The 25,708-nt window shown below is 43.6% G+C and overlaps 1 protein-coding gene across 21 annotated transcripts in view; it reads right to left on the bottom strand.

Annotated features, from left to right (window-relative positions):
• MAP4 (microtubule associated protein 4) overlaps nt 1–25,708 on the bottom strand; it is a 251,831-nt gene that overhangs the window by 218,133 nt on the left and 7,990 nt on the right. For 18 of the 21 annotated variants that reach the window (XM_089533868.1, XM_089533866.1, XM_089533874.1 and 15 more), the window contains exon 2: nt 6,716–6,753. The exons of 2 other annotated variants lie outside the window; for them this stretch is intronic. The gene's annotated coding sequence lies outside the window, so the exon portion shown is untranslated. Of the gene's footprint in view, nt 1–6,715; nt 6,754–9,773; nt 10,114–25,708 lie in introns of those variants that run through there. One more of the 21 variants, XM_089533870.1, reaches the window with a different exon arrangement.

Genomic DNA, 25,708 nt, shown 5'->3' with positions numbered 1-25,708 from the left:
CAAATTCATTTAGATTAGCAAGGTATTCCTCTACTATCTCTTTACTTATTCTGTGCTGAAATGCCCCTGTTCTGTCCTCTGCTCCATTATCCTCAGGTTGAGCACCCTTTGCCTTTTCTGAGAAGACTGAGGCAAAGAAGGTGTTGAGTAATTCTGCCTTTTCTCTGTCTTCTGTTAGCATTTTGCCATCTTCTCCACACAGTGGCCCTACCGTTTCCTTCTTCTTCCTCTTGCTGCGGACATATCAAAAAAAGCCCTTTTTGTTGTCTTTAACCTCTCTAGCAATCCTGAGTTCATTCTGTGCTTTAGCTTTTCTGACTTTACCCTACAAATGCCTGCTATTTCTTTGAATTCCTTTTTCGTGATTTCCCCCTTTTTCCATTTCTTATACATGTTCCGTTTCAAACTTAGCTCAGTTGAAAGTTCCTTAGTCATCCATCCTGGTTTCTTGAGACTCCTCCCGTTTTTCTTTCTCACTGGAATTGTTTGAAAATGTGTCTTCAGTATCTCTCTTTTGAGAAACTCCCATCCGTCCTGAACTCCCTTCCCTTTTAGTATTTCTGACCAGCGATCACCCTCAATACTTCTCTAAGTTTACTGAAATCCGCTCTCCTAAAATCTAGAATGCGTGTTTGACTATGCCTGGTTTCTCCCTCCTATAACAAACTCCAGGAGAACATGGTCACTTCCACCTAAGGATCCCACCCCTTGCACTACAACCCCCAGATGTTCCAGTGGAGCAAGAGGACCTCTGACTTACGAACATCTACCCATTCCTTACATAGAAATTTTTCCACGAAGGATTTTTTAAAACCAGTAGGTTGCATGTGTTTAACTACAACTTCACACTCAGAAGCTTTTCCATAAAGTGATTATCTCCAGAGCACTTACAAATGTAAGACAATACCAATCTAAGATTCTTATTACATGATGCTTAGATTCTGTTATCACTAACTGTCAGCAGCCCTGTCAGGCAGAAAGGAAATATTATATTTATCTATAAATTATAAATATTTTAACCAAGTGAGAAATAATATCTTGTGTTGCATGCCTGGGCATGCAGTCCACAGGCAGGGCTGATATATTTTCCTGCAAGAAAACATCTCTGTTGAGTTAGCTGGACACACAAGAGTGGCCATTAGTGCAACAGAACATCTAAGAAACACAAATACAGTTGTCCTTTTCTATCCATAGATTCTTTATTCGCAAATTCAACAATCCACAGCTTGAAAATATTGTGTGTATGTAAGTTTATGTGTGTGTGTGTATTCATTCCAAAAAGCAAGCTTTGCTTTTGTCATTTTATATAAGAGACAGCATTTTACTATGTCATTGTATTTAATAGGAGCTTGATCACCCATGGATTTTATTTGTTTATTTGTTTGTTTGTTTATGTCCCGCTCTTTTCCCAGGACTGGGACTCAGAGCGGCTTCACAGCATTAAAAAACAGTACAATTAAAAACATTTTTAAAAATAAAATAAATAACGTACATTAAAAAGAATTATTGGATTTAAAGGATTTTGTTATACAGAGGGGTCCTGGAACCTAACCCCAGTGCAGGGGGTCGGCAACCCCCGGCCCGCGGGCCACATCCGGTCCGCAGAGGTGGCAGGACCGGCCCCAGGCCGGTCCTGCCGCCGCCTCCTGAGCCTCTGCGGGCTCCTCCCAGGGCCCGTGCGGCCCCAGGCCTCTCCTTCTGAGGCCCCCTCAGAGCCAGGAGCCACCCGTGCGGGTGTCCCCCACCTCCTTCCCGGCCTCTGAGGGCCGTGAGGCCCTTCAGAAGCCGGGAAGGAGCCAGCGAGGATGCCCGTGCGGTTGTCCCCCGCCTCCTTCCCGTCCTCTGAGGCCCCTCAGAAGCCGGGAAGGAGCCGGCGAGGACGCCTGCGCGGGTGTCCCCCGCCTCCTTCCCGGCCTCTGAGGGCCGCGAGGCCCCTCAGAAGCCAGGAAGGAGCCCTTGGTGTTCTCTGTGCAAAATCCCCTCTCAGCACCTTGTGCCTTTCTGGGTTGAGACAGTGTGCATGCTTTCCGCCTTTTATTTTGAATTGCATTTTAGTAGTTTCCGTGCTTGGAACTATTATTATTGTTGTTGTTGTTGTTGTTGTTATTATTATTATTATTTACTTGCCCTTGGTGTTCTCTGTGCAAAATCCCCTCTCAGCACCTTGTGCCTTTCTTGGTTAAGACAGTGTGCATGCTTTCTTCCTTTTTTAAAAAATTGCTTTGTAGTAGTTTTCATGCTTGGAACTATTATTATTATTATCATCATCATCATCACCACTCCGGGGGCGGAGCATGCGGCCCCGCCCCTGGAGGGTGGAAGCTCCATCCCCAGCACAGAGCCCCGCCCCTGGAGGGTGGAAGCTCCACCCCCCAGCTTCAGCCCCCCCAGTTGTCTGAGGGACAGCAACCCGGCCCCCCCGGCTCAAAAAGGTTGCCTACCCCTGCCCCAGTGGATCCCAAGGCCCACTGTCCTGTATTGCTTCTACTTCAAATATGAGGGATTACAATAGGAAATCCAGATCCCTAGCCATACATCTTTTTAGAACTACAGTCATCCCTCCATAACTGCAGCTTTGATATTTGCGGATTTGATTATTCACGGATTTCATTAATATGTTCTCTCTAGGACTGTCTAGATCCTCCAGTACAACTCTGTGGTCAACTTTAACTAAAAGTTGCACTGAAAGACCATTTGCAGCTACTCCAGTGCCATTCTATGGTCAGTGTACGTTGACCACAGAGTTGCACTGGAGGACCTAGAGATTCCTAGAGAGGTGTCCTCTCAGGTAAAAACAGTGTTTTTGTTATTTGCCGTTTTTCCATAGTCATGGGGGTCCTGTTCCCCTAACCCTAGCGAAACTGTATTCAGAAATTCCAGAAGCATGTACCAAGGAGAAATTCCACAAGCATGGGGAGCACAGCTTTCTCTGCCAAAGGTCTCAGGTTCAGCCCATGGGAGCAGCCCAGGATTAGACAAGAGACGGATCCTCTGCTTGAGACCTGCGGTGGTAATGGCTAGTTGGAGTAGACCAAACTGCATGAGAGAGACCAGCATTGCAACACAGCCTCAGGCAGCTTCACACACTGCACTCTTTCCAGTGATGGAAAGCCACTTCTCCCAAGATAGTCTGCAGAATTTCCCCTTGAGAATGACCAGCCACCGGCAGATGTGCTGCTTTATCACATGCACACTCAAGATGCAGAATTATGATAGCTATGTAACTAAATCAGGGCTATTTGGAAGCAAGCGTAAGCATAAAAAGGGAAATCCCAAGTTTGCAGAAGTAGAAAATAAAATCCTCAGGAATGAAAAACCTATCTTTCCCACACAGAAAAATTTCCCCAGAAGCCCAGTGAGAATAACAAGGGCCCACAGAATGGTTCCAAGCATTTCGAGAAAATCTTGTTTTTTAAGCTCTGTGCAAAACACATACTATTTCCCACATACACAGACATATACCGTACTTCACAGAGAGAACAGAAATGCTAGATCCATAGGCCTGTACTTATTTTACGTGGCAAATCCAATCCCACCCTGCAGATAAAATATATTGAGACTGAATAATTACATGAGGCTGATCAGATGAAGTTGGGACTACAAATCCCATCAGCTCCCAGATTAAAACACATGAACTTTAAAAAGTAGAACTTGCTTGCTGCCTTGACAAGTGCCCTTTATCTCAAAGAAATAACCCCAAGAAGGCAACTTCTGTCGCTGTACAGAATTTAGTGACCCTCCTGTTCTCTACTGATTCAGCTGATCTTTGTTGTGTTGCAGACTAAATCTCAGCCACTCTATTAGTACCAAGCTGCCTTTCAAGGGAGCCAGTAGGGCTTACAGGAAAACTGTAAATGCTGAGAAGGCCCTAGTAGTGCAAGAACAAATCCCTGGCAAAAGCGTAGCTCCTTGTGGCCTCCACACTGGGGGAAAATGCAGAGTGTAAGACTGAGCTCATCTTGTTATTACTGAAACTTCACCATTAGTTTTTCAGTATAAAACCAGGAGAATAGAAGCTGTAGACAAAAAAAGCTCTTTGATTGGCAGAACTAATTGGACAGAGCAGCTGCCACATTCGTCACACCTGTGATATTTGACACAACCAGCCAAAAATACCAGTCTCTAAGGTATAAAACGGAAGGATATTGTTGTGAAGCCATCTGTTCTCCCTACTGACACACTACAGAGATTAACAATGGGAAGTTGCTTTCACATGTATTTAGGAGTTTCTCGTCTTCAAGAGCTGGTTCACCATCCTTACCAAAGGAATATGATTTCAGAGTTCAGAAGTTGCTAATTTGGCAGAAAGTTCTTCTCATCTTGGAATGCTTATTTTCTCATCCCTCCAGTATTCTCCTCATCAGAGTTTCTTGACACATGGGACACCAATTTTTTGTCTCTCATCTAGATATTTTTGAAGATTCTTTGCATCCTACTTACTGTAACCTAATAGTTCAAGGGGAGGGGAATGTGCAGCCCTCCAGATCTCATTGGTCCTCCATCACTGACTACATAGCTGTGCCCCATTCCTGGAATAAGACCTTCCCAGTCTGGTGTCCTTAACTCCCATCAGCTGCAGCAGCCATAACCAATGGCAAGGAATCCCAGAAGCCCAGAGTGGGAAGTGGCCACAGAAGCCATAGAGTCCAAGCCCCTGCTCAATGCGTGAGCTCTAGTTAGAGCATTCCCAGCAGGTAGTTGTCCAGCCTCTTTCTGAAGAAATCCACAGAAGACCCCATCACCTTCCTAGGAATTTGTTCCATTGCCAAGCCACTCTTACCATCAAGAAGTTCCTTCTAATGTTCTATCTATCAAAATCTACCCTCTTGTAACTTCAAACTATTAGCCCTGGTCCTTCTTTCTAGGGCAGCAGAGAACAGGCCTGACCCTCCTCTCTGTGGCAGCCCTTGAGATATTTAAAGAGGGCGATCACATCACCCCTCAGTCTTCTCTTCAGTTCTCTTCACAATCCTGTGACCAGCTCAGGAAAAGCTGACCTCATAGAAATTTTATTCTCTCTCTGACTGTAGACAAATAATAAGCAAACAGTATTCCCACATCCTGACTTAAAGTCCTCAACCATTCCTCTTATATGATCACTTATGCTGGAGAAAGAGGCAAAATCACCCACCCACTCTTCTGTTGCAAGGTTTTTCACAATGTTATCAGTTACCTGAATGTTCCAGTCGCCTTTTGAACATACTCCCAAGCTACAGAGACAAATGTTGTGGAGTTCTCAGTGAAAATAAGATTCTTTTTTAACCCCAGTGAGGGACAGGACATGGCTATGCTTCTACATACTTGGAAACTTTTAGGATTGCATCTAAGTAAGGGGTGGCAATTGCACTGGGAATGGTGGCCATTTTACCCCGCAGCACCCATCCCGCAGGCCACACCAGCAAATTTCAGCACTCCCCAAATGATGTGATTTCCAGCTGCCATTTGGGCTGATTTTCAGCCTATTTTCTTGGTGTTTTGGGGAGGCTTGGGGGGCTTTGCAGGGGTGGGAGTGGGGAACTGATGTCTTTTTAGACAGTTCTGGCCTGTCTGGGGACAAAAAAGTGCCCAAAAATCAGGCCCCGCCATTTAATTTTTTTTCTTTTTAAATGTAATGTTTTCCTTTTCTTTTGGCAGAGAGGTCTTCTAGAGAGGGTTCCGCATGCGGCCTGTGTGCCACTTTGCCCACCCCCTGATTTACTAGTAAAAACAGTGAATACATCTAACGTAACATGTTTCATCCTTGACATTTTAAATAAATATTCTATTTGCAGACAATCTGGGGCTCTTCTGGGCCATGCCTTCTTGCCCAGTCAGGAAAAAAAGAATCTCATTTTCAATGAGTCCTGAAATTAAGGAAAGGACTGGGTCTCATTTCATCAAGTGCCAGTCATTTGCTTCTTCTTCCAAGTGGGTCTAATGAAAACAAGTCAGTCTCCTCCTCCTCCTCCTCCAAAATTCAAGGAGGCCTTGGGGAAGGCAAGGGAGCACTATCTTCCAGCAAACAAATCCTCAGAGCCCCTTCTCATTCACCACTTCCAAGTTGCTGGCAGAGGCACAGCCATGTTGTGCACAGTAACCTGCTTCTCACCTCTGGGATTTCCTGTAGACTGTTCACGTGACTTAATATAACCATATCCAGAGGAATGAGTGAGAAGAAATGTCTGAGAACAAGTGACACTAGGAAAGTCAACACACAGCAGTTTGTCATTCAAAACCAGACCTTTTTTTTAACCTAAGTCAGCTGCCTCTTCCCCAGCAAGAGCCAATATCAAATGCAGAGGGTGATGTAAGAATTCCAGCAATGGACAACTGTTGGACAGTGTGCCCACATACAGCAAGTTCGAGCATAATCCCCTTGTCGACAGAGACAGACTGTGGGCATCTAGTGTGTCAAATAGGAATGCCCAATTTCCTGCCAGGGAAGGGCTACCAGGATGGCATCCAGTCAGTGCTTGCAGTTCCTCTTCTGGCAGCCTCCAGCGTAAGATTTGTGGTGCCAATTCATTAAGCCTTTGTGAAGTAAGGCAGACGTTTAGGAGAAAACTGCTCCTCCCCTCTGTGTCCTCTGCAGCTTCCCCAAGACTAAGCCCAAGGATCTCCTATCTGCTTCATTTTAAAATACTCTGTACTGCCTCAACAACTAACAAACACGAGATGGCAGCCTATCTATATCACATTTTTGAAAGCAAGCACAAAGAAGAGAAAAATTACTCACATCCCAGCAACGCAATCTGCAGCCACACCACGAAAAGCCTGTTGGAAGAAAACAGGTGTGTGAGTTGTGCAGGGTGAAGAAACACATTGCACCAATGTGCTCCAGTATCCTCTCTCAAGACTAATAGAGAAATGTGTGCTTGAGTACTTCGGCAAGGTCCCTAGCGGACCCAAAGGAGGCGCTCACCCAGAATTGTGGTTGCTGAATTCAAAGCCTACTTGCAGGCCAGGCTTCTTTAAAAATTACCAGATCCAAAGAGCAGCACAAGGGAAGGTCTTACCGTCCTGTATAGCTATGGTCTCTAATGCAAATCCTCCTGCAATCCCTTCCCAAGGGACTATACTTTTGGGGTAGGGCCGTCTGAGTAAAACTCACAGACCACCCCCATGTTCAGTCTGTAGAATTGCCAGTTTAAGAGCACTCAGGCCAGCAAATCTGGACAAAGACACATCTGTCTAAGGCGTCCACCACCACTGCAAACAAATGGGGCAGATGGACCAATGACTCACTGGACACAACAGAAGGCGGCCTCACATGTTTACACATCTGCATGTAGGATCTTTCTCCAGCACTTCTGTAAACACATGCTTGGTTAGCATTTTATTTTACATTTAGGCTGATATGGGAGGGGGTAATTAATCTGCTAGCGGGTGTGGCTCTAAGTAGATTTTAATGAGCATTTAATACATCTGTGAGCTTTTTACTCATATATCAATCAACAATCCTTCCACAGAGCCACCAAAATTAGGTCAGTATTTTAAATCTGGTTAGGTTCATTATGAATGCAGGGCTTCAGAACAAAAGGGAACAGGTAAGAACCAAAGAAGTCACAAAAAATGATTTCTGTGGTTCTTTTTCACTGTAGGAGGAGGTGCTTGACAAAGGATAGAACAGTGTTTCCCAAACCTTGACCTTATAGATCACTGGTCCCCAAACTGTGCCTTTTAAGAGATTTTGGATTTCATTTCCCAGAAGCCTTGGCCACGTTGGCCAATAGTCTGGGATTCTGGGAGCTGAAGTCCACAATCTCTTAAAGAGCACAGTTTGGGGACTTCTGTTCTAGATGTTTTGGACTTCAGCCCCTAGAATTCTTAACTTCAGGCCAAGCTGGCTCAGGCTTCTGGGAGCTGAAGTCCAAAACACTGGAGGAACAAAGTTTGGGAACCACTGGATAGAAATCCTCCGAATAACCCTGTAAATCAGGCCTGATGGAGATGTGGCAGCTTGCACCCCAACACAGAGCAGCAGCAGCAGCAGCAGCTCAAGCAAGATGGATGGGCAGGAAGGTGAGCTTGGACTTTCCAAGCTGAAAACCAGCAAGCTTATCCATCCCTCCATAGGGTTAAACTGGGCTTCCGTTCTCTTATCATCTCAGAGGAACTCCCTCTTTGCTTCAGGATTTAGGCTTCAGCTGTGCACAAGCTGTCATTGTAAAAGCTTACAAAAGAAGGTTAACCAACGACATTCCACATTGCTGGCGCAAAAAAACAACAACAACCCTACACATTCTTTCTAAATAGAGGAAGACTGGAAATCTGTGGAGCAATGACATAATGCCAGACCGTGGGTCAGTTTTAATTGAGACACCAATGCCAAGCGTTCTGTTGACATGGCACAATTCAACAGGGCAATGCACACGTGAATGGGCTCATTTGTTGGCGTTTTACTTTCAAAGCCACCCAGAGACTTCATTGGGCGCATATGCCAGCCCCACAGCCCCTATCTATGAGAAGAGGAATCCACACAAATGGTGGAGAAGAGCTTACTAAGTGAACCTTTGCTTGGAGGTCACAGTAAAGCTATTGTAGGTTCATCTTCAAGCAGCAAATTCCCGAGTTTTAAATTAAGTTGGAGGGGAAAGCAAGTAAGCCAGCATTTACGAATGCTCTTAGGGCAGATATCAAATCTGGCAAATCCTGTCATTCATCAATTACACCAATGGAAGCTATTAAGAGGGTCACCCTGGGACACGGCATGTAATCCCCCAGGCCTGACACATGACCCTGCTGCTGCGCCTGCTTCCAAAGAGCAACAAACCTGCCCCCTTTACACAAGGGGATGAGTGGAAATCCAGCCATTTGTCCCTGACAAGCTGGAACTAAAAGCCATTCAGAGAGGCAATCTGCTGTACAAACTGGGCTTTCTCAAAAAACAAAAAAGAAGTGAGCCTTTAAACAAGCCAACTCATCACTCCAGATCTCTTTAAGCTTGCTTCTCTGTTCAGCTTTTCTTAGTACAGTAGTGTAAAACCAGCCCTGCTAGGTGAGACCAAACTCTACCTAGTCCTGCATGCTGTTTCCAACAAGGGAGAGCTAGATTTTGGGGGGAGGCGGGGGTTTACAAAAGGCAACACCCTGTTTCTCTGTCACCATCATCTGCTGCTCAAGAGGTACACTGTCTCCACACACTGACCTTCCTGTCTTTAAACAGAGGCTGGATGGCCATCTGCCAATGGGGATGCTTTGATTGTGAGTTCCTGCATGGCAGAAGGGGGTTGGACTGTATGGCCCCTGGGGTCTCTTCCAACTCTAGGTGCCTATGATCCTTTTCCTTTAGCAATTTACCTCTCTTAATCATAGAACTCAGAACTGGGGCAGGGGAGCTTGAGCCCCCCCCCCCCAAGACCAGGTTATGGAGGGCTGTACCACCTCCTGCAATATGATCAGGACCACCAAGACTTCTGTGTGGTTGATCCCCTCAAAAACAATCAAAGGTGTCCAAGTTTATAGCCATCTTTGCATCCACTTAATAGGGTCTTGTATATTTGCCCCGTATTAATTTTATGTCTTAAACAATTTTACAATATTTTATTCATTATTTTGTATTGTTTCATGGCAGTTTACTGCTCTACTAGCCCCTTCCAACTCTAAGATTATTCACTGTATTTTGTGTTTTGTAAAAATATACATACGCGTGTGTGCGTGCGTGTGTGTGTGTTGTGTGCCTTCAAGTCATTTCTGACTTATGGCAACCCTGAGGCAAACCTATTATGGAGTTTTCTTGGCAAGACTTACTCAGAATTGATCATGGCCTGCCAGCCCTGAGCCACCAGCCTTACCTTAAAAACAGATCCAGAATCTCTCCTCCCTTGACAAAACCCTTCTGCAGCTGGACATGAAAATAGACAATGTGTGACAAAAGCATCTCCATGAAAAGCTTGGATGTCTTGGCAAAAACAGTAATTAGGATCCCTTACTTATCCTTCTGAAAATATGTTGTTGCTTGCCTTCAAGTCATTTCCGACTTACAGCGACCCTGAGGTGAACTTATCATGGAGTTTTCTTGGCAAGATTTGTTCAGAGGAGGTTTGCTTTGCTTTCTCCTGAGGCTGAGAGTGTGTGACTTGCCCAAGGTTACCCAGTGGGATTCATGGCCAAGCTGGGATTTGAATCCTGATCTCCAGAGTCATAGTCCAACACCCCACTATGCCACACTGGCTTTTGAAACCTCTCCATTTGTAAGATGTTTTAATATGAAAGAGTTGTTGCAAGAAACAGAACTGTTTAAGGCGGTTTGTGAATCAGTCTTGCACACGAATCCCAGAAGTTCAGCATCCAACACAAGGACACTCCTCCGCCTGTCTTCCAACACATCCCTGTCTGTCATTTATAGGCAAGAAGGAAAAACAAGATGCAGAGCACATTGCAAAACATTTTGTCATAAGCAACAAGGAAACGCAATGAAAAATAAGCAACTTCAAAAGCTATATGGGCAATAAAACATCACTCTCTCTCTCTCTCTCTCTCTCTCTCTCTCTCTCTCTCTCCTGGCATTGCATTTTTGGACACAAAGTTCAAGAAATTACATCTCAACATGAAAAGGATAGCCTTTCCTCCTATATATTATCCCTTAGATTTTTTTAAAAACTTCTCTATCCTATATAGCTGGAGCAAGCAACACAAAATCTTAAGTACAAGAATATCAATGCAAAGATTATTCTACATAATAAAGCTATCATTCAAACAATAAAGAACTCCTTTAAAAATCTTTAAATTAATCCAATGGTCAGTCCTCCATCTTGGAGCAGCTTCAAGCACAGAAACAACCTAAATTTAGCTAGAAGAGTTTTGTTGCAGCATGAGGCACAGCCAATCCATTCCGCCGCACAAACAGTGGTTTATCTCTCCTAGACAATACAAAAACTGTCTTGGAAACATGACCTAATCGTACACAGAAAACCAAGTCTGCTCTTCCACCCACTAAGGTCCCATTCTAGTCAAAGAACGCATCGTATTAGAACAACCGCTCCTCAGAAAGGGAAAAGTGGGCCAAGAATACCATTAAAACACTCTTCCAAAAAGAATTCCTCGCAAAGATCAAAATCAGGCAGCTGCAGAGAACTCAATCTGAAACGGGAAAGCTCCAGAGATGGGAACAACCCCTCTGGCGAGAAACGCCCAACTCAGCAGGATCCAGCTACAGCATTCCCCACATGAAGGCAGCAGTTGCCATCTTGGCCACGTGAGTCAGCCCCAGCTGACTGCTTAGCCAGGCCTGTGCATTCAAGCAGCATAGTACCACTTTGTTCACACGTGTAGTAAACAAAGACAATCCGAAAGCCACTGCTAAGCCTTGGAAAGCCAGCAGTAGCTATGTCCTAAAAGAGGGCAAAACTCACATCAATTGCTCCATGTCCTATTCTCTGGAGCAGCAGAAAACAAGCAGAGAGTATCATTGTGTTGGAAGAAACCCCAAGGGCCATCCAGTCCAACCCCCTTCTGCCATGCAGGAACACACCATCAAAACCCTTCCTGTGGTAGATGGACACCCAGCCTCTGTTTAAAAACAACCTCCAAAGAAGGAGCTTGCATCCAATGTTCTGGGTCCTGTTCTCTGAAGCAGCAGAAAACAAGCTTGCTCCCTCCTCAATATGACATCCCTTCAAATATTTAAACAGGGCTATCATATCACCTCTTAATCTTCTCTTCTCCAGGCTAAACATACCCTGCTCCCTCAGTCACTCCTCATTGGGCTTCATGGTTTCTAGGTCCTTCAACATTTTGATCACCGTCCTTTGGACAGGCTCCAGCTTCTCAGCATCCTTCTTGAATTGTGTTGCCCAGAACGGGACACAGTATTATTATAGGTGAGGCCTGACCAAAGCAGAATAGAGTAGCACTATTGCTTTCTTTGATCTAGACATTATACTTCTATTGATACAGCCTAGAATCACATTGGCTTTTTTAGCTGCTTCATCACACTGCTGACATAATTTTATTTTATTTCCAAAACAGGAGTCCAAGAATTATATTAGATCCATGTTCAAGATGACCATAAGCAAGCTTCACAAACAATCCTCCATGATGAGTTCACAGGCAAACAACCCTCCTATATCAGGAGGAAGGCAGGATGTAAGTAAGTAAGTAAATAATAATAATAATAATAATAATAATAATAATCTGTTTGCAAATTAAGAGTAAATTGAGGGAGAACAACCCTCCATGAAAGGGCAACTCATGAGAAAATCACGAGAAAGTCATCCAGCCTTTTAAGAATTTGATGCTGACGCTTAAAAATCTGAACTTAGCATTTCAATCCTGGACTGGCCAGTACCTGAAGTATTTATCTAGTCCAGAGGTCAGCCAAGTGTCGACCATGAGCTGCATGTGGCCAGCAGAGTCATTTTGTGGCTCCCTGGGAATAACAACAACAACAACAACAACGATGATGATGGTATTATATTTAGGAATAAAACAAATTGAATAAATTGTTAAAGATAAATGCAGCCTGGGGCCACGGAAGGCCTTTTCCCCAAATTTCTGGGGGAAGATCATTTTAGGTGGAGGGCAACCCTTCTTCTAAAATGCAAAGAGAAAGTGGATTCCAGTCAATTCCTATTACTAAAAGAGGCCCTCATGGACCTAAAATGATCCCCAAAACATGACAGAAATGTCCCCTAGAGGGTGCTTGGTGCCAAAAATGTTTGTTTTCTTGTCAGGGGATATGATTGGGGGGTGCAGACCTCAAAGTTTTCCTCAGGGGCTAATGCAGCACTATAGCTTCCCACAGTTGCCCACCTCTGACTTAACTAGGAATAGGAAGGGCAGCCATGAAAGAACTAGAGAAGACCCTAAAAAGTAAAGATATGCAACTGAGTATTAAAGTTAGAATCATGCAGTCCATTGTGTTCCCCATCACTATGTATGGACGTGAGAGCTGTACAGTGAAGAAAGCAGGTAAAAAGAAAATCTATTCATTTGAGATGTGGGGCTGGAGATACCATGGATAGCCAAAGCATCAAACAAATGGGTCCTTGAGGAGATCAAGCTGGAAATCTCTCTGGAAGCCAAGATGATGAAACTGAGGCTGTTGTACTTTGGGCACATCATGAGAAGGAATGAATCACTAGAAAAGACAATAATGTTAGGAAAGGCAGAAGGCAGTAGAAAGAGAGGAAGGCCACACGCCAGATGGACAGACTCAGTTAGGGAGTTCATGGGCCCAAATCTACAAGACCTAAGCAGAGCAGTATTGGGTGCTAAGATCATTGGGAGCAGGCCTGTTTTACTTGCATGCCCTAACCAACCTCCCTGCCAAATGACTTTGACCAGCAAAGCCAGAGTCTCCTGCTCCTTGCCCTTTGCTCAGAAAGGAGCCCCTTTGCTCATCTCAAGCTGTTTGAACAAAGACCAGCACCAGGACCATGCCAGTGGTGCTTCTAACTTCATAGGCTTAAGCAGGAGCTCAGTAATTCCTATGTAGATGGCCCATATAGATTTATGAGGAAGAGCAGGGCAAAAGTGGAAATCAATAATTATTGCCTCCTTACAAAAAAGGGAAATTTCAATTAAATGTTAGGACGAGCTTCTTAGTGGTAAGAGCTGTTTAATATTTGAACAAACTACTGCAGAAGGTAAAATCATATAATTGTAGAGCTGGAAGAGACCACAAGGGCCAACCAGTCCAGCCATATATTGAACTCTCCTTTGTCAGAGATTTTAAAAATAGGCTGGTGGGACAGCACTAAATGATGCTTCAGCTGTGGATTCCTCCCCTGGCTTGGGGCTGGCTTAGAGGACTACAAAGGTCCCTTCCAATCCCCCTGTTCTGTGATCCTAATAATAATGCCCTTCCCAAACCTATTAACCTGGCACCCATTTTATAGTCTTTCAGGCCCAGGTTTTGCTTCAGAAGCAAAAACCTGGAGAGGAAGTAGTAGAGGCTTCAATATTCAGAAGCACCAGATCCCATCTGACCTTGGAAATCCCACAATGTCAGGTGAGGCTGGTACTTTGATGGGAGACTGCCAAGAAATACCAGGTGCTGCAGACTGTGTTTCAGAGGAACACAATGGCAAACTATCTCTCAGCTTTCTTTGGATAAAAAAACCAAAAACAAACTGAAATTCATGGGCTTGCCATAAGTCACCAGGTGACTTGAAGGCAGACACATGCATATCAAATAAACATTCTATTTTACCAGTCCGCTAGGCATTGTGCCCTTTCGCTTGCTTCGCTAAATTTAGTCACTTTCCTTTTGTTTTTATATGCTGCTTTAATATTTGGTTGTCATACACCTTGAAGACCAACCAGTCTCTGAAGTCAAAGTACCATTTTCAAAAAGACAGTGCATCACTGCATTAAGATCACGCAGATGACTGCACCTGAGCCGCCCCTTTCTTGCCACCTACTCCATGTGGACTTCAACACCAGTCTGTAATTAAATTAAAAGAATTCATAAGATTTCAGGGTTGCAACGCCCAGCAGAATGCAGCACCCAACACCCAAATGCATTTGGATCCAGGGCGTCGCTCCATTACCACCATCACCAGCATTATGCAAAATGCACTCAAGCGGGGGGGGGGACCTGAACAAGGTTTTTGTTTTTTTAAGGTATTTGCATTGCTGCCAAGGGCCAAGAATGAAGATCTCCCACTCAGGCAGAATTTGCTATTCATTTTGCTGACCTTTTCTGCCCACAGACATATTCTATTCCAGTAGCAAAACTCATGGAATCCTAAAAGCAATTCTCCATGATGGAGAAAATGCTTGCCTCTATGAGCTCTTAAAGTCACACAGGCTGAAGTCTCCACATCTCCGTTCATTCATTCACAGATGTTTCTGTACTTATCCATCAACATCCTTGTGGGAACAAAATGCACCCAAACAATCATCAGCATCAGCATCAGGATTATTATATTTATTTCCCCCAAAAATTTGGACTCAGAGCAGCTTACAATTTAAAGTAGTACAATTAAAAAGATACAAAAGTGAGCATTAAACTAAATTAAAATATCATGAAGAACGGGACTCAGCAGTGAGCCATGAGTCTCCCTGATTCAAATGTCACTCAGGCATGAACTTAACTCAGCGTGAGGCCTGAGCAGAGCTGAAGATCAGTGGGAATCAACCTCTCTGACTCCATTTATTATCCATAAAGCAGGGGTGGGCCAGTCCCCAAAGTTGTTTTACAGCCCCTAAACCACACACCCCTCCCTTTGCCCATGACCTCCCTGGATCAGCCTTCTCCCTCTCCAAAATAAGAATTTCCTAGCAAAAAATGGTGAACTGCTGCTCCAGGAAACCTTACTTAAGGAGTGACTAATCCACTTTTGAATACGCTGCACCCTATTTCACATTTTAAAAACTCATGCATTTTTCAAAACTTAAAACTGAACTTCTAGCTTGTTGCTATAGTTGCATTTTTGACACTCTGCAGAGAACTGAGAGGGTCCAAAGGGCAGAAAATTGGCCATACCCGCTTCTGGATTCTGGGAGCTGCAGTCCAAAATGGTAAGCCTGGCTTTTGTTGCTGTTGTATGCCTTCAAGTCCTTTCCAACTTATGGTGACCCTATGACGAACCTATCATAGGGTTTTCTTGGCAGGATTTGTTCAGAGGAGGTTTGCCATTGCCTTCACCTGAGGCTGAGAGAGTGTGACTTGCCCAAGGTCACCCAGTGGGTTACATGGCCAAGCAGGGATTCAAACTCAAAGCTATAGACCATAAGTCCAGCACCAGAGAATAAAAATGTGCAGCCTCCAAAGTATTCCTGGACTGCAACTCCCAATATTTTGTATGCTGCTGCCTATGGCTGATGGAATCGCAGTCCAACAATGTCTGGAGATGCATTGTGTTCCTCATCTTTGACAGAAGCCCTCAGTTGCATTTTAAGAGGTTCAGGCCGCAACCAAGAGTCACCTCTCCATCTGCTGTTTGTGAGAAACAGACCAAAGCATGAAGGAAAGGAGTGTTATTATTTTCTCTCTGATACACTGCATCATAAACAAAGGATAAATTTTACTGGAGAGGTTAATATGCTCAATAATGACCTTTTCCTTGGCACTAAAGGGTCTGTTTCCATTCCAGAATCTTGTTAGCTGAGTAAGTAACACTCGTTATTTTAGATTCAATACTCAAGGAAACTGGATTTTAATAGTTTTTACTGTTTAGTAATTTTCCTGTGGATTTTTATTATTTGGGATATTTGTCCCAAACCACAAAATAGTTTTAAATAGCTATAATATTGATTTTTACAGCTTCCTACAACTTGCTGGGTATTGCAGTCCAACATAGTTAGAAGCCACCAGTTTAAGGAAGATTGCCTTTGGGCTGACAATAAACTAAACTGAATAAATGCTTCATTTATGTAACTTCACTCATGCAGCCCGAAATTTGAGCCAGCTTTCTGAGGGAAACCTATGCCAAATGTGTTGGGTATGCAAATCTCAAGGGCAAGATGTTAGGTAAAATTTGTCTAGGTGAATGGAGCAGGAGAGCAATGAAGTAAATTGGCAACTGAAAAGATGAGCCTTCTGATAAATTAAGGGACAAAACAATCCAGTTGGCTATTCAGAGAATGAAGCAAAAATACAAGATTCTGAACAATTAAAAAGCAAGTACAGTAGAGTGACAATTAACACCAAAAAGAAATGACTAGAATTGCTGGTATGAATGTTCCTCGACACTGAAATGAAAAGAGTGTTCATACTTGTTGTTGCTGTAGTTGGGTGCCTTCAAGTTGGTTCTGACTTATGGCAACCCTAAGGTGAACCTATCATGGGGTCTTCTTGGCAAGTTTCTTCAGAAGGGGGATTGCCTTTGTATTCTCTGAGGTTGAGAGAGTGTGATCTGGAAAAGGTGACCCAGTGGGTTTAAACAGCCAAGCCAGGATTTGAACTCTGGTCTCCAGAGTTGTGGTCCAACGTTCAAACCATTACACCATGCTGGCTCTTCACATTCATACTTGTTGTGTCATGCTATTCAGCCAGTGTGCTCTAGTGATTTGAGTGCAGGAGTAAGACTTTTGGAGACCTATTGAAGCCTACTGAGGCCTGTTACAGACTGCCAAAATAAAGCTGCTTCGGGTCTCTTTGGAGGTATGCTGTTTAAATGATGCATGCATCCGAAGAATCCGGAAGCTGCACCAAAGCTGCACTCCGGTGCTTAGGAATGGAGTGTGGCTTTGGCGCGACCTCCGGACTCTTAGGACCCATGCATCATTTAAATAGCATACTTCCAAAGAGACCCGAAGCAGCTTTATTTTGGCAGTCTGTAACAGGCCTGAGTGACTCTTTGGGAAAGCCATACTCTTTCGCCTCTGGGAAAGGCAATGACAAATCTCTTCTGAGTAAATCTTAAAAGCCAATCTAGCTAGTGGTTTGAATGCTGGACTTGGACTCTGGGAATACTGGACTAGGACAAATATCCTCTGAAAAATCCTGCCAAAAACATCCTAAGATCCAGTCCCCTTAGGTCTGAGCCATCTTGAAGGCGCATAGCTGCAAAAAAAGACTTTCTGTTCACCCTTTTTTCCAAACTGTGCCCAACCTTGACAGCCCCGAGAATCAAGAAATCCTGATGAGCTCCCCTCCTTGCTAGGGAAATACTCCTCCACTTTATCTTCTGCTTTATGAGGGGCATCTCCTGGCCTTTGGCAAAGCATTGCCTCCCCTCCTCCTCCTCCGTGGCAGCCAGGAATGCTTTGAGTAGCAAGAACAGATGCAGGGCGCCCTTCGGAGTGAGAGACCTTTAAGTAGCGTAATCCACATAACCTACGGCCAAACTGTTCCATTAAAAGCAAACCAAAAAGTCCCCAAGCATTTTTATAGACTCCACTGCTCCATACATAATCCCTGTACCTCTACGAATCCTCCCAGTGGCCACCCCTGCATCAAATCCCAGGCTTACCTCCTAAAAGCCTGCAAGTCACCCCACTCACCCATAAACCTCACAAATGCACTACGGGATCTTCTTCGCCTCCACAGCCCAGGCTGGCAATCAAAGCGAGGAGCCACAACAGAGAGAAAAGGCTTCTCTTGCCAATGAATATGACTGAGCACAACCTCACCCTCCGCTGCAGGACACCAGTGGCCTTGCAGAGGGCCAGGGCTGTCCCAAGTCATTCACCACGGTCTCTTTGCAAGCCATGACCTACAGGCCCCAAGGCTTGTAGAATTATTTTGGGCTCCTGTGGCAGGAAAACTCATAAGCACTTTCCCACAAGAGTAATGGGGAAGTAAATATCAATGAGTTGTCCCACCACGATGCCCCAAAATCAGCTGCACCAGGCAGCTTCCTCAGTCTGTCTAATGAGAGGGCCAGCTCTCAGAGAGCTACAAAATTAATGGAAGGAGCCCAAAATCATTTTTTAATTTATTTAAATACTGGTACCACACTGCTGAACTGTAATGGTTTCCAATGTAGCTAACCAAGTTCACCTACAAAATAAAGACTAGCATCAAATAAAATTTCAATTCACAATTCAGTGTCCAAGCTCTTAAAAGGAGCATCATAACAAGTTCAACTCTTACCATTAAAGTAGCATCCTCCCTTCGTTTCTGAAAGCCAGCACACAGGCCCTGCGCTGCAATTGCCAATGCTGGACTTGAGCCTGGGAGACTGAAATCCTAATCCCTAGTATTCACCCACAAAGCTTCCTGGGTAACATTGGGCTGGTCACTGTCCCTCTCAGGGTTGTGAGAAGGGTGGGAGAGAGACAGCCATACACTCTCCTGGGCTCCCGGTGGGAAAGAAGGCAAGTACATTTTTAAAAGAAGATGGCAGCCTTGGAGAGTGTACCCAAGAAATTCCTTTCGTTCCTTCTCAGCTTGCAAAGTCAAGGCCTGTGCTCAACGACGAACACAGGAGTAATGCAAGAAAAAGGCTATCTCAATACCTTCCTTGGCAGTGATTTTACCCTTTAATCTGTGATTCTCCATTAAAAGACATGGGAATGGAGAATACAGTCAGACCTAAACCCACAGATTTTGCATCCACTGATTTTCTCCACAGATTCAACTATCCACAGCCTGAAAATATTCTTTAAAAAATTGCAAAAAGCAAAGTTTGGTTTCACCATTTTATATAGAGGATATCATTTTACTATACCATTGTACTGTATGTAATAGGATTTGAGCACCCAAGGATTTGGGCATCCAGATTTGAGTATCCACAAGGGTCCTGGAACCAAACCCCAGCGGACATCAAGGGTCAGCTGTATTAACTCTAGGGCCTGCCCACAAACTTGCCACTATCTTCCCTGTCCCCAACCATGCTGAGAAGCAAGCCCCCCTTCCTTTATTTTGCAGTATCATAGTACTTCCACACTTTCCATTCACTAGCCCTCCCTACTCTTCATTTAGGAGCCAGCATTATAGCCTGTTGTTGTGTGCTTTCAAGTCATTTCCAACTTATGGCAACTTTATCATGGGGTTTTCTTGGCAAGATTTGTTCAGAGGCGGCTTGTCATTGCCTTCCTATGAGGCTGAGAGTCCAAGGTCTCCCAGGGTTTCATGGCTGAACTGTGAATCAAACCCTCCAGAGATATAGTCCAACACTGCAAAGGATGACTACCAAATAGAAATTCCAACAGTCAACCAAGGCAAGAGCATCTGTCTATCTGCCCACATTGTTGCTGCTGTTATGTGCCTTCAAGTCAACTCCAACTTATAATGACCCTCTCATAGGATTTTTGGCAAGATTTATTCAGAGGTGGTTTATTATTGCCTTCCTCTGAGGCTGGGAGAGTGTGACTTACCCAAGGTCACCCAGTGGGTTTCTACGGCTGAGCCGTGATTCAAACTCTGGTCTCTTGGGAATCTTGGTCCAGCTCCCAAGCCACTACACCAGACTGGTTCTTCTCTTACTGGAGATCCACATTTGAGATTCAGAGGCTGGCCAACAGGAGTGTGTAAGAGCAAACCATGATGGATGCTAGTAAGGAGTGAGACAAACATTTCAGTGTTCACCAGTACAGCTGCAAACAGACAACCTCTCCGAGATTCAAGGATGTCATTTTTCTTTCTTGAACTCCTTACAAGACAATGCTACACTGGAGAAATAAAGAAGTTTGACACCACTTTAACTGCCATGACTCAATGCTAGGGAATCCTGGGATTTGTAGTTTGGTGAGGTAGTTAGTCTGGTTTGTCTGAAGTTCTGGCGGCCCACCAAACTACAGATTCCACAGCATTTGGCCACATGGCAGCTAATACAGTGTCAAACTGCTTTATTTCTATAGTGTGCCAGCAGTTCTAATCATAATAATGGAGTGTTTTAGGATATATGGTAAAAAGCAAAAATTACACTTTTCTTTCCCCATTCACCTGCTGAAATCTGTACAAAAATAACCTGGAGCATCCCTTTTCCACCACCTTCCCAGGTACAGATGGTGGGAACGCAGGAGAAGAGCTTCTCAGCAGGTGCTCCCACGCTTTGGAACTCCCTCCCTATGGAAGCCAGGATGACTCCTTCTCAGTTGTCTTTTAAGCAGCAAGACCTTTCTTTTCCAGCAAACCTTCGGGAACTGGTTTTTAATAAGAGAAGGGCTTACTACTATGCTGTTTTTAATCGTGGTTTTAAAATAAAAAAATTAAACGGTTTTAATTGTGCTGTGGTTTAATACTGTTTCAATCTCAATTTTCTATGTTTTCACTGTATGTGTTGTTGTTATTATTATTCTGCTTTATTTATAAAGGGCTGTAAATTTATTGTCATGTTTTGTCTTCTATGAGCCACCCTGAGACCCAGTCTGGGAGAAAGGCAGGATATAAAGTGACAGACGGACTGATCATAAGCAAAGGCAACAACTCAGTAGTGAACATGAAGGTTATTTCAGAAACCGAGTAATGCTAAAAACTTACCCTAGTAACTACCCTATGACAGCACACTTACACATCAAGATATCCAGACAATGACTGGCCAAAGGAGCATGTAGAGAAAGACCAGCCTCAGCCTCCTTACAAATCCAAGTTCAGAATTCCTTCTCAGCCTCCCAAGTTTGAAATCATGCTATGAATTATTGAGTGCTGGCTTTTGATGAAGTCTATAAAAGTCAAACTCGATGCATCAACCTACTCTAAGCAGCTGTTAGATCTGCTTTAATGCAAAAAAGAACTGATCCAACTGAGCCTGATTAAATGTGCCTTGACAGAGCCACTCACTGCCCAATTGCTGGATTCACTTAAATCCAAAGAGCTGACATATTCCTATCAGGGTTTTAAGATTTTACTGGATGTGAAGGGTAACTCTGAGCTGGGTTTTTCCATTATTACCAACCCTTTGACACTTGGAACGCAGCTCAAAAGCAGAACACATGCACTTATTTCACAGTGGCTTCTCTCATTCGGTTGGATGGTGCCAAACTGGGGGGCTTGGGTTTCCAGAGAGATCTGGGCCCAAGGCCATCTGCCTTCCTGAAGGAAAAAAGGTAACCACCAAAATAACCACAGTATTTGAGACCTAAACATTAACTGTAGTTCTGGTCTGTGAAATTAAAACGGTCAGCATTCACCCCAGTGCCAAAACCATTATCAAACCCATCTGCTTGAACCAGAGATTGGAGAATGGTGGCAACAGCTAGTGAGGTACATATGGATGACTGAGACTTTGATTCAAGATCCAGCAAAACCACCAGCTGCTGGGTTTGCCTTGGCTGAAGACCCACAACCTTCAGTTGTGATTTCCTGAATCGAGGAGAAGGGCTGCGCCCAGAGGCTGCATTTTGCCTATACTTGGTATATAACTGCATCACTGCATTGTGTGCTTTTTCTACAAATTTATATATCAATGAACATAAAAAGAACAAGCAGTGTACAAAAATAAACACGAGGCACTCTAAAACAATTTCAAAATTGGTAAAACCAATAAAAACAGCTGGATTTTGTCAGTTACTCGTTTTCTTACAATAACAACTCTAAGGTTCTGAATAGATATGTCAACTTTATTTGTTGTTTCATACTTTAGTTTTCACTGTTTTACATTCTGTGGCTGCTCATAAGGACGTTTTATTGCATTAAACCGGGGTGCATTGATGTCATTGTATTTTATTTTGTGTTATGCCTAAAAACTTTGGTTATAGGATGACTCATATACTGAGTGTATGACACAGCTGAGTTAGTCTGGAAAATCAGTCTACAAAGTGATCTTATAGCACCTTTGAGACTAACAAAGAAAGAAGCTGGTAGCATGAATTTCACAGACTTGACTCTACCTCCTCAGAATATCTGAGATATTAACAGCCATAGAAAGCTAAAACAATTAATTCAAAACTCCAGTCCAGTCGCCATCATCACCCTAAATCTTACTTTTAGTGGATTCAGTAGTGTCCAGATTTAGGCTAGGCAGATTCAAACAAGGGCAGAATGTGGAAAGTAAGACTTTTTGCACTAGAGGTCCCAAAACCACTCAGCAGCAAAGCCAGTAACTCCCTGGCAGCAGGACACTGGGAACTGCAAAGAAAAAGTCTCCTTTCCCAAATGAGAAACAAGAGTTGCTTCTTCAATACGCAGCGCTGGGCATCTCAGAGGCAATCCAGTTCTACCCTGTTTCCCACAGGACTTTTGTCAGGGCATTTCATACATCCTTCATAGAAATGACTAGCATGCCCAAGGGGCAATGAATAGAAACACCTCATGCCACACCAGAGAGCCAAACTGGGGCTGAATTTGCGCTGCAGAAATAACACAGTTTGGCACAGCTTTAACTGTCATGCCTATGGAATCCTGGGTTTTGTAGTGGCGCCTGAGCTTTCAGACAGAGAAGGCTAAATATCTCACAAAACTACAAAACCAGAATCCCATAGCACTGAGCCATAACATTTAATATGGTGACAAACTGCATTATTTCTACATTGCAGATGCAGCCTGGGTCACAGATGACTCTGTTAAAGTAACTCATTTTAAGTTAATCTTAGAATAGGCAATCCAGGATGTGTCCTTTAGACTTCTGCACTTGGGATTCTTAAAAGTTATGAACTTAAATTATTTTCATCTACAAGCTTTAAAAACCCAAAGGATGGCAATTCTGGAATATGTGCACTCTCTGCTTCTAATTCTGGTACCAATTCTGATCTGAGCTCCAAAATATTTAGCCTCTGGCTGTGCTTTCCAAGGGATTTTACAAAGATTTTCCTCTTGCAGAGCTTTCCACTTGCTTTCTTTGTCCCAACTGGACTTAAGAGCTGTTTTTATAATCAGGCTTTGTCCCCAACTGCCAATATTCAAGTACAAAATAATATACAGAAAGGGTGGGTCTGCAGACTGGACCAAGATGCTTTCTCATTTCAAGTCACACTACAAATGAAATCACTGACTTGGTTTGCAGAACAATATTCAGTTTTACAAATGCAGAGATGAATGTGTGCAACTTGCTATTCTCCAGTTGAAGAAGTGGGCTGAAATCCACATAAACTCACACCAAAATCAGATTAATCTTAAAACTGCTTAAAATTGCTTCTCAACTTTTCCTTTTTCAAGAAGTGGTCAGGCTCGCTCCATCACAATATTATGCCACCTGACTTTTGGCTCTTAAAATTAGGGGTGCTTGCTTTGGCTGTTTTTCACTATTTTTAATGTTGTGTGGGTTTTGGACTATTTTCAAAGAAAAGTTTGTTCTCGACTGTTTGCTGCAAGGAGCTGGAAGGGACCCTGAGAACTATCTACTGTAGTCCAAACTCTGTCCATACAACTCAGCTAAAGCAATCCTGAGATGGCCATCCAACCTGTCTTGAAAAACCTCCAAAGGAGCTGGATCCACCAGCCTCCAAGGAAGCCTGTCCCACTGTCCATCAGTAAAGAAGTTTCTCCTAATGATTAGGGGGAATCTCCTTTCTGGTGATTTCAATGTATAGTTTCTGGTTCTGCCCTCTGGAGCAGCAGAAAACAAGTTTGCTCCAGCTTCTACAAGACATCTGGCAGGGGCTTGGCCCTTGTGGTCTCTTCCAACTCATCATTTTATGATTCTATGATCCTTTCAGAAAACTAAAGGCCACTTTCATATCACTTCTCCATCTTCTATCCAGCCTTGGTTTCTAGACTTGTTTACCATCTTGGTCGTCCTCCTCCGGACACGTTCCAACTTTTCCAGATAACATGTGAATGTTCATACTCCCTGTACCTCACCTTGGCAGGCCTGGCAAATTGGTGCAATAAACAAACACCTTTTAAAAAATCCTTTCCCCAAAAAGTGGCATAGGAGTCAATCTAATCTTATGCAGGGGCAATCTGCTGAAATAAATAGGATTTATTCCCAAATCCACTGTTTTCAATTAGTCTACTTTAAATGGGAATAAAGAGAAATCTAGCCCTAAATCAGCCAAATCAAGACAAACCCAGAATGGACAAGAGAAGCCCATCAGCTTTCTCCCGAATTGCCTGAACACTCAATGTACCATTCAAAAGGAAGCACAGATTTTAAGTAACAGGTTCTGTCATGGCTCCAGAGCATCTTTGATGCTCTTGAGACATATATTTAGTTGAGATTATATAGGCTTTTCTGTGTATCAGTTTGGGAGGGGAAATAAAGATCTACAGCTTTAAGAAAGACCAGGATTGTGGGAAATCCCAGGGTCTTATGCTGTCTCTCTCTGGTTAGTCTCAGTGTGTAGTAAGATTTCAGCCAAGTCAGACCTGGAGAGAGTATTTTCCTTTGACAAAAAGATAAGTCCACAAAAGAAGAAAGATAGTCCTCAGAAGAAGTAAGATAGAATCCACCAAGAAGAGAGCAAGGTATTTAGGAAGGACTACTGAAAAAGAAGAAATCAGTTTTGTGTTATTTGTGTTTATAACCAGTAAAGCTTTTGAAACTTTAGAAATTTGTGGACAAGTCTTTTGTTCTGGCTGTGTTCCCGAGAGCCAGAGGCCTTACTACACCCAAAGTCCATAGCATTGCTCTTGGGACAAAACAGGTTCTACACAACTTTTTTTAATGATATAGTACAATTATCAAGGTGTTAATTAGTTTTAGAACACAACTGTCAGAAGTGTCATTTTCTTGGTTTTAGTAGAGAAAATGCCCACCTGACATTCAGGGGCACCAGCCAGGTAAAATGAATAGTAGGAATTGATCTGTTTAGAGAGAGTAATCGGACCCCCACCTGAGAGAAAGAATTGGGTCCTGCTCCGCTGCCAAGGGAGACAGCACCGGAGCAAGGGCAGCACTGCCCAGTCTGACCCAAACTTAATTATGGTTGTTTCCATCTGAAGGCACCTATCTGCTCCAAGCGCAGCAGACCACAAGGATCCATCAAAGGCTCAAATGCACATTAGACCTTACGCAGCTAATTAACCACAAAGATCAGGAAGCTGTTGCCAATACCCTCCTTTACTGCGTTGGGCTGCTGGCTGCTGCCATTTCTACATCCAAAGTTCAGACTAGACACTGGGGCAATGCAAAAACACAAGTCAGAAGAGGAGGCAGCATCCATATATCACTAGTTGAATTGCACTAGATCCAGTATGTCAAATAAACAACAATGGGTAATAAAAAGGAGGACGGAAGCCCAAGAGGGTAGCATGCCAAGATATAACCAAAAGGAAAAAGGCAACAAATGGGCATTAACAAGCCATAATGGCCAAGGCAGGTATTTATCACTTTTTATAGAATCTTTCCAGCTGCCAGTGCAAGGTTTACAAGTGGGGTAAGGCAAAGGAATTATATGAAGGTAAATCAGAATACCGTCAGGGAGATAGAGCAGCAGCACATTTCTTGGAGGAATACTATGGCCTTATATACAGTTGATGTGTGCCTTCAGGTTGTTTCTGACTTATGGCAAC

The sequence above is a fragment of the Sceloporus occidentalis genome, unplaced genomic scaffold, assembly GCF_023333645.1.
Source record: "Sceloporus occidentalis isolate IW3139 unplaced genomic scaffold, rSceOcc1.0.p SCAF_7, whole genome shotgun sequence".
Lineage (NCBI taxonomy): Eukaryota > Metazoa > Chordata > Lepidosauria > Squamata > Phrynosomatidae > Sceloporus > Sceloporus occidentalis.
This window is presented reverse-complemented; position numbering and strand designations above follow the sequence as displayed.